Below are 11,169 nucleotides of genomic sequence, written 5' to 3'. Positions count from 1 at the left end.
AGCGATTGGGAAGCGCGATAGTGTGGTTGGTGTGTGCGTGCCGTGCGTTTGCGCGCCCTGCGCGCGTGTGTGTGTGTGTGTGTTGGCGTGTGTGCGTGTGTGGTGTGTGTGTGCGTGCGTGTGTGTGTGTGTTTGGTGGGTGGTGTGGTGTGTTTGTGTGTGTGTGTGTGGTGTGTGTGGTGTGTGTGGTGTGTGTGTGTGTGTATTGCTATCGCGTTCAACTCTTAAAAGCGAACCAGAAGGGTGACAGTGACAAGACAGACAGATATAGAGCGAACTTTATTTGATCCTGAGGAGTTATGACAGGACACACTAACGGGAGGCCGTTGTAACCGCCAACATTATTTATTGGCACCGAAGAAATGATGAAGGGAGGCCTAGGCTCCCCATCAAGTCGGTGGATCCACCCAGGACGGAACTTGAAGGACCCTCCCGATTTTCCAGCATGTTGTGAAACTGCTTCTGTGAAGCGCGTACTTTTCGCGGAGCACTTTTCCGCGCTAACTTTGTAGTTACTCCAAAGTTGTTGTCATGGTAAGGACATGCTCATGCGGCCTTCATGCATATTTTTCCTGGCGGTATTCCTTTTAATTTGCCACGTTATGACACTTCCAAATCTACTTTGCGTTGTTAGCTTTGGCGGCTGTGATGCAGATTTACTATTTCATTATCATGGATCTTGAAGGTGCGTTGTATGCCGACCTGGCCGTAATAGGTTATTGTTCCGACTAAGCCCAGTCCAGCAAAGCGTAATTCTCAGCCTGTCTGATAACCGCACATAGGTGCCAATATTACTCTCGTCATAATCAGGTCTCTGCTTTTTCTCCAATGGGCTTTTCTTCCTTTTTTTTTTTTTGGAGGGGGATATTATTGGATATTGAGATAACTTTTATGCGCAGGCATACAGGAGTATTGACGAGGTTATTAAGCATGCAAAAGGAAGACCAAATAGATGTGTTCGCCATGTCATTGTTTCCCCGGCTTTGTTCGTTTTCACAGCACGAAATTCACCATACACTGTCCCTCATCATGACCACTTAACTGAATCCCTAACCACTTTTGATCGTCAAGTGAGGACGGCGTGCAGACTAATCAATGCCGATCTGTAATCCGCGTAATATCTTTGAGGAGCTATCTTCTAGCTGTCGCTTTAGGGGACAGACTCGTTTCTGAATAATTTCGCATTGTGGAAACGGAGGTGTCGGCACTTTCTGTTGCGCTGTACAAATAGCGAGCAAGACACGTCCAGGTTACTGGCCCGACAGAGCATGTTGTATTGCTCGCAGAGGGATCCGTGCGCCAGCGGCTTTTCAAGCGGACGGCAATTTTTTCAGCGAAGGTCCTGCGTCCATGCGTTCGAGATCTTGCGAAAGTGCCTGACCATATCCAAAAAGGCAACCGTTCGGGAACATCACTTTAAATCTTGAAAGCAGCCAATTCTTACGGGCCGACTTACGCGCTCGGGCAGCGCGAGCTTTCGGCCGCTGACACACCGGTAAGGTTTTTTCACGTATATGCTGGATGTCCCAGTGTTCGGTCAGGCACCATTCAAAATAGTTTCAGATGTTCACATTGTTTCTTTTGAGGTCGAAACGAGCTATATGCCGCCTGGCTGCAAGTGGTCTGTCAGAACTTCCGACGTCGAGACAACCCATCCTGTGCTCCTGTGATCTTGCTGCTGGTTTGGAAACGGGCACTGACGTGCAGAAATGACACACCTCAAACATCGCATTATGCAGTCTGGAATTATTTCACGTCACAAACAAAATGTACTCGATGGTCATCACGCCGACTCCACCGACTCGCCTTGGCCACGGAGCGGGCGGCGACAGGGAGAGGGCGCCACCAGCGGGTGGCGACACACGTCTCCTGAGATGGCATTGGCTGCGGCCTTCCGTCAGAGCGACGAAAATATCTGCCCGGTTTGATGCACGCCTGGCATGCGATGCGGCTGCGATCCCTGGCCTGCGATGCGGCATGCGATGCGGCTGCGATGCGATCCCGCGATTCGGGTTTTCAGTACTAAGGAGACTAGTGACTGCCAGGCTAGTTGTTCTTGAGTCATCTCGAGATGACTTGTACAAGGCAAAATAAATCTCGGACAGCTACCAAAAAAGAACACACGCGCAGTACTGTTTTTTTTCTCTCCCTCTCTTCCTCTGTCTCAGTAAGGATGGGTTCACAGAGTTGTACACGTGCACGAACAGCTCAGCATCGCTATACTACAACTGGAACTATTTAATATACTCATATGAATCCATCTCGCCATCAGCTATAAGTAGCAGCTTCCAATGTGATCGGCGAGACGATGGTATCGGCGGGCAGCCAAGCTTCTTGAATTAGATTCAGAGTGAGACACTGTCCGGCTATTTCGAAAAATATGTTTAGATATTGTTCAGCATAATAATGCGCTGTTTAGTGTGCGCGTCATTTTAACACCATGAGATTCCACAGATTTGTGACGTCGCGTAGCAAGCGCGCGATTTTAAGGCACACCGATACGAACGGCTAAAACCAAATGACCAAAAATATGCCGTATTGAAAATAGCGTACTTCCATATTTTTTACGTAGTCATGCTTGAGAGCTCATTACGCAGAGGACAATTTTGGGGTCACTTGTGGTATCACGTGACGAGCAGGTGCCGTGTGTATGACCCAGAAAATTTCAGCCAATCATAAACAGCTAACGACCAATGCGTAAGGGAAATATTCGGAATAATTTTACGTTATAATTACCCATATTTTTTGAAATATAATTTGTGCTTACATCGTTTACATAGGCGTATTTAATGAGAGGGACCGGAGGGCCTTCCAAGCAAAGTAGAAAACAGCTCAATACAACAAACACCAAACAGACCCTGGTCCTGTTTGGTTTTTCTTGTCTTCTATTATTGCGCTCTGTTCTACTGTGAAGTTTGCACGGTCCAAGCAATGTTGCAAATAGAAATACGATTAGTATAAAGACTGTACGACACCCCTTATACCACAAATTCTTACTTTAAAAAAGTTGAGGTTGGCACGTTAACATTCAGAGTAATATAATTATAGTAATAATAGTAACAATGCACCAGAAACACTCTTTCGACTACAAGGCAAAATATAAGACACGTAAACCTGAATATCTGCAAGAAAGTGTAGTACTAAGTAGGGAAAAAAATGTTGAGTCACTGTTGCCTATACTAACAAACGCAGTTATTAGTGAGCTGCTTCTCGATGTTAAAGAAATTGCATTGAATGATACAACTTTATACAAAAGAAGAACGGCTATTTGGGCTAGTTGGTTAAAATGCATATTGAAAGGGTTTATAGAAAAGGGGAGGCTGCCATCGGCATAAATTGTATTTATCCACAAAGTTCAATAAAGCGTCTGTTTGGCCTAGTTGGTGCATAGCATTTTTTCATCAGATGAAAACTTCAGCGCTAACACCTGGACGGACCACAAGAAGCATGCATATATATATATATATATATATATATATATATATATATATATATATATATATATATATATATATATATATATATATATATATATATATATATATATATTGTGTGGGCAGTATTTATGTGCTACTTTCTCATCTGTGCATTATCATAATGATCATCATCTGTTTGTCTCTATCCTCATCATCACCGTGTGTCATTGTCATCATCATCGGTCTGTGCACGCTCGGCAGGCCCATTTGCATGCGAGGCCACGAGTCTAATATATATATATATATATATATATATATATATATATATATATATATATATATATATATATATATATATATTGTAGAGAAGCATTGGAAAGCTCTAATGGGTCGTCCTCTCAAGCGCCTCCTAGTGGGTCACCCTCTTCTCCTTTCCTCGGAGAGCACGCCCCTCGTGCTCGTGCTCGTGAGAGTCTGCGAGTCTGCGCTCTGTTGTTGTGCATCGTCGCCGTCAATCTCGCCGTCAATAAACGTCTTAACAAAGTGGTGGAGAGTGCTAAACCGTCACTACAACTTCGGGCTCCATTCGATGCCCCTGGAGCTGCGATCCCGTACCGTGCCATCTACCATGCCGCAAGACGCCGCTCGGCAAACGCCGCCTCCTGCTCCGACCGCTTGTCCTGGTGTCCCCCGCATCCGTGACCCTCCTGTCTTCACCGGCGCGGATGGCACCGACGTGGAGGACTGCCTCACGATTTACGAACGGGTGAGTGTCCCAAATAAATGGGACGAAGCAGGCAAGCTGAGCAACTTGGTTTTCTACCTCGCGGGTGTGGCAGGCATGTGGTACAACAACCATGCATCCGATTTCCCGACGTGGTCCGATTTCAAGGCCGCCATCGTCGACGTGTTTGGCCGCCCTGCCGTCCGTAAGCTGCAAGCCGAACAGCGGTTGCGTGAACGGGCACAGCAGGCCGGTGAATCGTTCACGAGCTACATTGAAGACATCCTTGACTTGTGCAAAAAAGCCGACGCGAGCATGCCGGAGTCTGAGAGAATCAGGAATGTTATGAAAGGCATCGACGACGATGCCTTCAACATGCTGCTGGCCAAAAACCCTCGCACAGTGGCAGAGGTCATCACGCTGTGCCAAAGTTACGAGGAGCTGCGCCGGCAGCGCTTGATGACCCGTCGACCGCCATCACACGATGCTGATCTCGCGGGCTTGTCGGCCATTTCCGACCACTCCACCTTGCTCGCCGAAATCAAGTCGTTCGTGCGTGAGGAAATTGCCCGCCAGATCTCTCTACTGGCTTTCGCTCCACCGCAGCGTGTTGACCAGCCGCCCACTACCCTCCTGCCTCCTCTCCGCCGAGCGATTCAGCAGGAAATCGCAGAGGTCATTCCTGAATACCACCAACCGCCTCCAGTGCATGCGCCACTAAGCTACGCGCAAGCTGTAGCCAGGCCGCCCCCAGCGATTCGGCTGCACCGCGAAGTTACGCCGAAGCCGTCGTCGGATCCCAGGCCTTCGACGCGGCTGTGCCGCCTACGTACGTCGATGTCTTCCCCAGGCCCCGACTCCTGCCCACAATGCCCTCATATCAGCAGCCGTCTCGTCCGTCCCGTTCTGCGACATGGATGGGACCCGCGAACCGCTGGCGCACTTATATTTGGCGCACTTCCGATATATATATATATATGTGTGTGTGTGTGTGTGTGTGTGTGTGTGTGTGTGTGTGTGTGTGTGTGTGTGTGTGTGTGTGTGTGTGTGTGTGTGTGTGTGTGTGTGTGTGTGTGTGTGTGTGTGTGTGTGTGTGTGTGTGTGTGTGTGTGTGTGTGTGTGTGTGTGTGTGTGTGTGTGTGGTGTGTGTGTGTGTGTGTGTGTGTGTGTGTGTGTGTGTGTGTGTGTGTGTGTGTGTGTGTGTGTGTGTGTGTGTGTGTGTGTGTGTGTGTGAAGGAGGCCAGCTCCCCCACTCGTGAACAAGTTGGGTACGCCACTGGGTTACGGACACCGCCAGCGGTGGTGGCGGCGGCGGCAGAAATCTGCCCGAACAAAATTGGTTGTGGTTGTGATCTAGTAACAGCTTTCCCTTAAAGAAGCTTGTGATGGTAGTGTGCATTTACCGCAAAACGATTAAAATAAAAAAAGCAGATCTCATGTTTGTTAGTTAGCTAGGATACAAAATCAGAATAAGACCCGTATTGCAAAAACCAGCGCCGTCCCAATACCCCCAGTGTGATACCTGTACGTTTTTTTGGCATTGGATGGCACTGGGAACACTTGTATACGCTCAGATTGACTGGGACTCCGGTGAACGCACTGGGAAAGAGCTGGGTCGCACTGGTAGGGGCACTGGCTTTGAGGCTGTGACGCTGGCGCTCACTGGGAAGCGCTGGAGACGCTTGAATTTTCACTGGCGTGCGCTGGCACATACTAGAGCCTGTGCCGTTTCTGCCAGTGCCGCGCGGTACTTTCAGTATTGTGCGCGGCGAAACGCTTCGGTATCGCTGAATATCGAATGTTTGATTCGATAATACCGATAGATGCTATCCAGTATTTGTGACACAAGTTTGGAACTTGTTAGGATAGCCTATCCTAACAGGTCCCAAATATGTGTCACGAATTCTAGCTTGGCAGAGACGATGCGATATGCGCACTATTTTCGTGATGTACGTGATATGTTAAATGACGTTCACTTTTAATGTTTCCCTGTCGAATGTAGAGAAAAATATGTTAGCAACCCAAAGCAGCCAACACTGATCATTTTGCTTTTTGGCACGTTTTTTTTTATTATTCAGGCAGTGCCAATAAATAACATCGGTAATTTCTGCGGAGCACGTACCAGCAGTGAATATACATTTTGTGCATGCCGCGCATATTTATCAGTTTTGCGTCCGTGATGTGTTGCGGTAATGACTTCATATTACAATGTTTATAACTCTGGAGGTGTCGGTCTGAATATACAGAGCAAATCGTTACATCGCCGTGCAGTTGGTAAGAAGTAGGAAATGATCTCTGGCTTCGCCAGCCCTCCCAACGGAGGCCAGAAAAACAGCCGTCGTTCGATATCGCCACACCGGAAACGCATCTCGGGCACTTCCAGCACTTCCACTTACTTTGGCTATACGTTAGGTAACAGTTAAAAAGGTTCCGAGGCCAAAATGCAGACACTTTAACCATAGCAACTCATCTGCGACGAGATCGGTCCTACCAAGTGCGACCCCCCAGCGAGCATTAGGCATGGCGTACCGGCAAATCCAAGGAGTAACAATGACTATAAAGCACAGTCGGTACATCCGTTAACCTAAATTAACTATTTTTTCTTGTGTACGGTATCCGCACAAGGAGCGATGACCATCGATGCAACGCGCTTTCAGCAACAGACGCAGGCTTACTGAAAGCAGCCGGCCGCACTCACCGGTACTTCTCTGACTCATACGTCACAACACATATGTGTGAACTGGTACTCGTTAGTGATTTAACAAACCGGCATATTTTTTTCAGCGAAGTGTATTTCTTTTTGCTGAGCGGTCTTATAGTTGTAGGTATCGACAGAACAGCAAATCAGTATACATGCACGCCCGTTCCGCAGTAATATGGTCGCTCGCGTGAGAAAACAGAAAACTACTCAGTATAAATTCATGTACGCTCGTGTTTATCGAACCAGTCATCATAAAGCTTCTGTACACCTTGATCATCAGCAAGGGCGAGAAACGGGGCTGTTAAACATTAGCAGTAAGAGCCGTCAAACTGTACCCTGCTCCTCAATCCATTTGATATTTTTCGGAGTTAAGACGGGAATTCTTCAAGAAATTTAGCGCTCTTCCCATTTTGGACATTTCATTCGTTGCCGGCAACCCTTTGTGTGTCTAATAAAGAAGCAAGCTTGATTTGGAAAGGAAGATCGCGTCTTCCGTGAGTATGCGACATCAAAATGAAACGAAACGCTGTGTTACTGTTGTGACTAGCCCTTTTACAGCGGGGGCAGCATGTTTCAGCGTGGCGCAGTTGTATAGTACTCGTTTGGTAATCGGGAGGTGGCTATAAAGTCCGAATCCTCATGGTGGAGCTTTTCTTTTTTTTATTGCACTAATGATTTCTTTATCGCTTTCTTTACTAATATATTTATGCATGGCAGGTAGACACTGCCGTTTTGACGCTGTAAAGCCGTTTTCCGCTCGACTACCCAGCGCCTCCCATTAAAACGCCGCTCCGGCGGCCCAGTACCCAGCGCGACACTGGGCCCATAATCCGGCATGGCACTGGGCGCGAGTACTCAGTGGCGCTGGGTTTTGCAATAGGGACGCAGTATGAAAGCAAGGAATTACAATGTATTCGTTATATATGATATTCTATTAACATTGAAAATTTACGATATGATATTCCATTAACATTGAAAATTTACGACTGGATTTATACAGGCACACGTGCTGCGGATCAGAAAGTGTTTTGGGAAAGCAGTGCGGAAATTTCGCGTGCCTTCACATTTTATTAGCGATAAATCTAGCTGGCGTTCACGCGAAATGACGCCCATGGTGTTCGTAGAACCGTATTTGTTTGTTACAATGGGGGATAAGCACATTCTTGTTGTTCCTGTAGGCTTTAAGCTATGAGATGTCATTGACGCAGAACAATCCAAGAAGAAAAGCGAGTGCAAGTATTTGTGATTTATTGTTGTGTGATCATTCACCTTTACACCTACGGTGTCAAGAGCTGAACATGTGTTTGTAAAAACAATAGGAAAGCCTTGAGATCATTGTTTCAATCCTTTTCTTGGCAGTTGATTTTCTGTCAGCTCATGTACTGACAAACAATGCAACGCCTAGGAAAAGCCAGTGGAGCCCGACACTGAAAGCCCCACCCACAGCGTCATTAAATAATCTGCTTAATGAAATTTTGACTACTACTCCTCGTCTCATCTGTTTTTGAGGATACAGAGATCCGTAAACCAAGATAAACATTTTTTTGGCAGCGCTTACAAACTGCGTTCAATCGGTAGCTTATTATTCTAATGTCAATGTTGCTTTTTGAACAAATTAGCGTCGTCAGGTATGAACATCTTAATAATTCGTAATGCATAGATCGTATCGCCAAAATGTTTAGCATTTATCTACCGTAATACATGGTGGATAACTTGTCAGGGAAGATGTGCGATGTGCGCTTTCGGGGACTCCCCGAATGAAATTATTAGGGTAATTCCATGAGGGACATGCTAAAAGAAATGAGGGTAGATTATTGTATTCTTCTTGAATTAAACTGCTTACTTTTATAGCTGTGGTCTCGAACGCGGTTGCAAAAATCGTTGGAGGCTGTGGTACACCCTAATTACTGTTTAAAGTTCATGATGTGTTTTTGCTCAGGTGGTTTTCTGTATAAGTGCACTGAAGGTGTACTCAGAAAAATTTCCGGCTTTGTTGGAGTTCTCGGAAATCTGCTTGGACCGATAATATTGACCTTTCAGATTAACGTGAGAGCGTTACAGAGCTGGTTTCTTAGAAATTCTGGTGTCTGCATCGTTGGTTGTGAGTGAAAAATCAGCTTTGTCTGTGAGCGAACATTAGAGATAGACGTAAATAAGTTAATACTAAAAAAGTTCGGTGCGAGTAGGAAGCGAACTCAGGTCTCCTGAGTGGCATGCAGGTGTTCTACCACGTAATCACGCCATTCCTTGGAACTGCTTTTGAGAATTACCCTATACGTCTATCATGGAAAACGAGGAGTCTTAACGGACGTAACGTTGCGCGGCAGAATCGGAAGATTGCGTAAGGTGTCAGGACGTGAATTGCACAACAAGTGATGGTTTAAAGGTTAACCCATTAGAAAGCGCTCAGACATACTTATACATCAGCAGCAGCAGCAAAAGCATCAACAAAGTGAGCGACAGCGTAGGTTCGCATGTTTCCTTACGGGCGCATCGTGGGCACTTCGCCGATTCGTAAACGGATGAATTATGGCGTAGTGGGCACTTCGCAACTCCACTTGCAGCAGGCATTTTAGGATAGTTTGAAACGGCCGATGTCACTCGCAGAAATGCTCCTGTCCTTGCAGCATAGTTGAGGTGTCCTACTCAGTAGCGAAGCGAGGCTGCCCAGTGTTAAGGCGATGCGAACGGGGCCCGATTACGCTATTGCGTTCTTCACTTGAGGAGCATATCAAGCATCCTCCAACATTTTGATTTTATTACGAGAGCAATTATATGGACAGTCTCCACGGGTTTTTGCCGTCGCCGTCATGTACCGTACGAAGTTCAAATTGATAAGATAACCCCGCACATCGTATGTTCTACCGCGGGTAAAAGTGCGCGAGCGGGGGCGACGAATGCGGCCGAAGCAGAGGTCAGACGAGCTGGCCCATTTCCGTCGCTCGGAGGGTGCATGCAATAACATCACCCCGCTCGGAAGGCCTGCCGTCGACGCAGACAGGAAACGCCCCGCCCGCCTTTTTTGACCAAGAAAAAACGGGGGTGGGGGGGTCGCGAGAGTAGCAGCTCTGAACTTTGAATCTAAGGGCGCGGTCGCGATCGCTGGCGCGCGCGCTATCTCGACGGCCATCACAGCGGGCGGCTCGTATACCCTTCTACGTGCTGCGCTTTCAACGTGAAGTGACTATGCGGACAAAGCATCTCTCCCTGTAGCCGCCGTATTCTCTTACACCAGCGTTTTTTAGTTACGCGAGATCGGATACAAAACAATTAGCCGCCAGCCTCAATTCGTATAACACTACAATTTGTTGCTATCGCATACATTCCTTCGCCCTTGCGGTGAATCTGTGACGTTTTGTTTCCGCAAACTGAACTATCAGCCTATCAGACTGTGACCCCTATGAGACTCTGACTAACATGACAATTACATAATAGATTTGGAAAGAATAATTATTTCAACAGCATTATATAATGCATCAGACGAAAAATCTGGGAAGATGACCACGTGTCTTTTCTAGCGTGCATTGAGCAGTTCGAGCTGGGCTGGGGCGTAGCCAGAAATTTTTTAAGGGGGGGGGGGGTCAACCATACTTTATGTATGTTCGTGCGTGCGTTTGTATGTGCGCGTGTTTATATACGCAAGCAAAACTGATAAATTTCGGGGGGGTTTTGAACCCCCCCCATCCCCCCCTGGCTGCGCCCCTGGAACTGGGTGTTCACTTCATCAGTGAAGCATTTTCTTGAATACGAAATAAAACCAGTGATGTTCGCACCCTCAACCTGCTCACGGCTGTGCAGTAGTACCCAACGGAAGACGTTCACAATTAGTCTATCGGGGTAATTAATGGAAGTTTGGTAATTATATCTGCCATAATTTTTTTCTGTGCTCATATTTAAAATACTGGCTATGCGCCTATTTAAAAGACCCTGTAGGCTTTTGCCTTTTAGTCGTCTTAACAACATGAGATGCGCAGTTATTTTGTTTTTCAAGGATAACGTTATATTTTCAGAAAGTGCGATAAAATCCTCCACACAGATCAATGAATGAGACAGCACGACGCGGTACTAGCAGGTGAAGTTTAATCAAAAGCATGCAAAGACATATAGATACAGTAGAAAAATAACAAGAATAAAGAATCAAGCAACCGGAGAATGAGTATGCGTATGACAAAAAAAAAAAAAGACCGTGAGGCAGGTTTAGGCCATCAAATTAATTTAGTATTCTACCTTGCGGTTACATAGCGCCACGTAAGTATAGCTGATGCACGAAATACCCGCTTTCGCGACACATTATCGCGGAGAGGCCCTCAACGTGCTTCGCCTTCTAT

The sequence above is a fragment of the Rhipicephalus sanguineus genome, chromosome 11 (genome assembly GCF_013339695.2).
Source record: "Rhipicephalus sanguineus isolate Rsan-2018 chromosome 11, BIME_Rsan_1.4, whole genome shotgun sequence".
Taxonomy (NCBI): Eukaryota; Metazoa; Arthropoda; class Arachnida; order Ixodida; family Ixodidae; genus Rhipicephalus; species Rhipicephalus sanguineus.
This window is presented reverse-complemented; position numbering follows the sequence as displayed.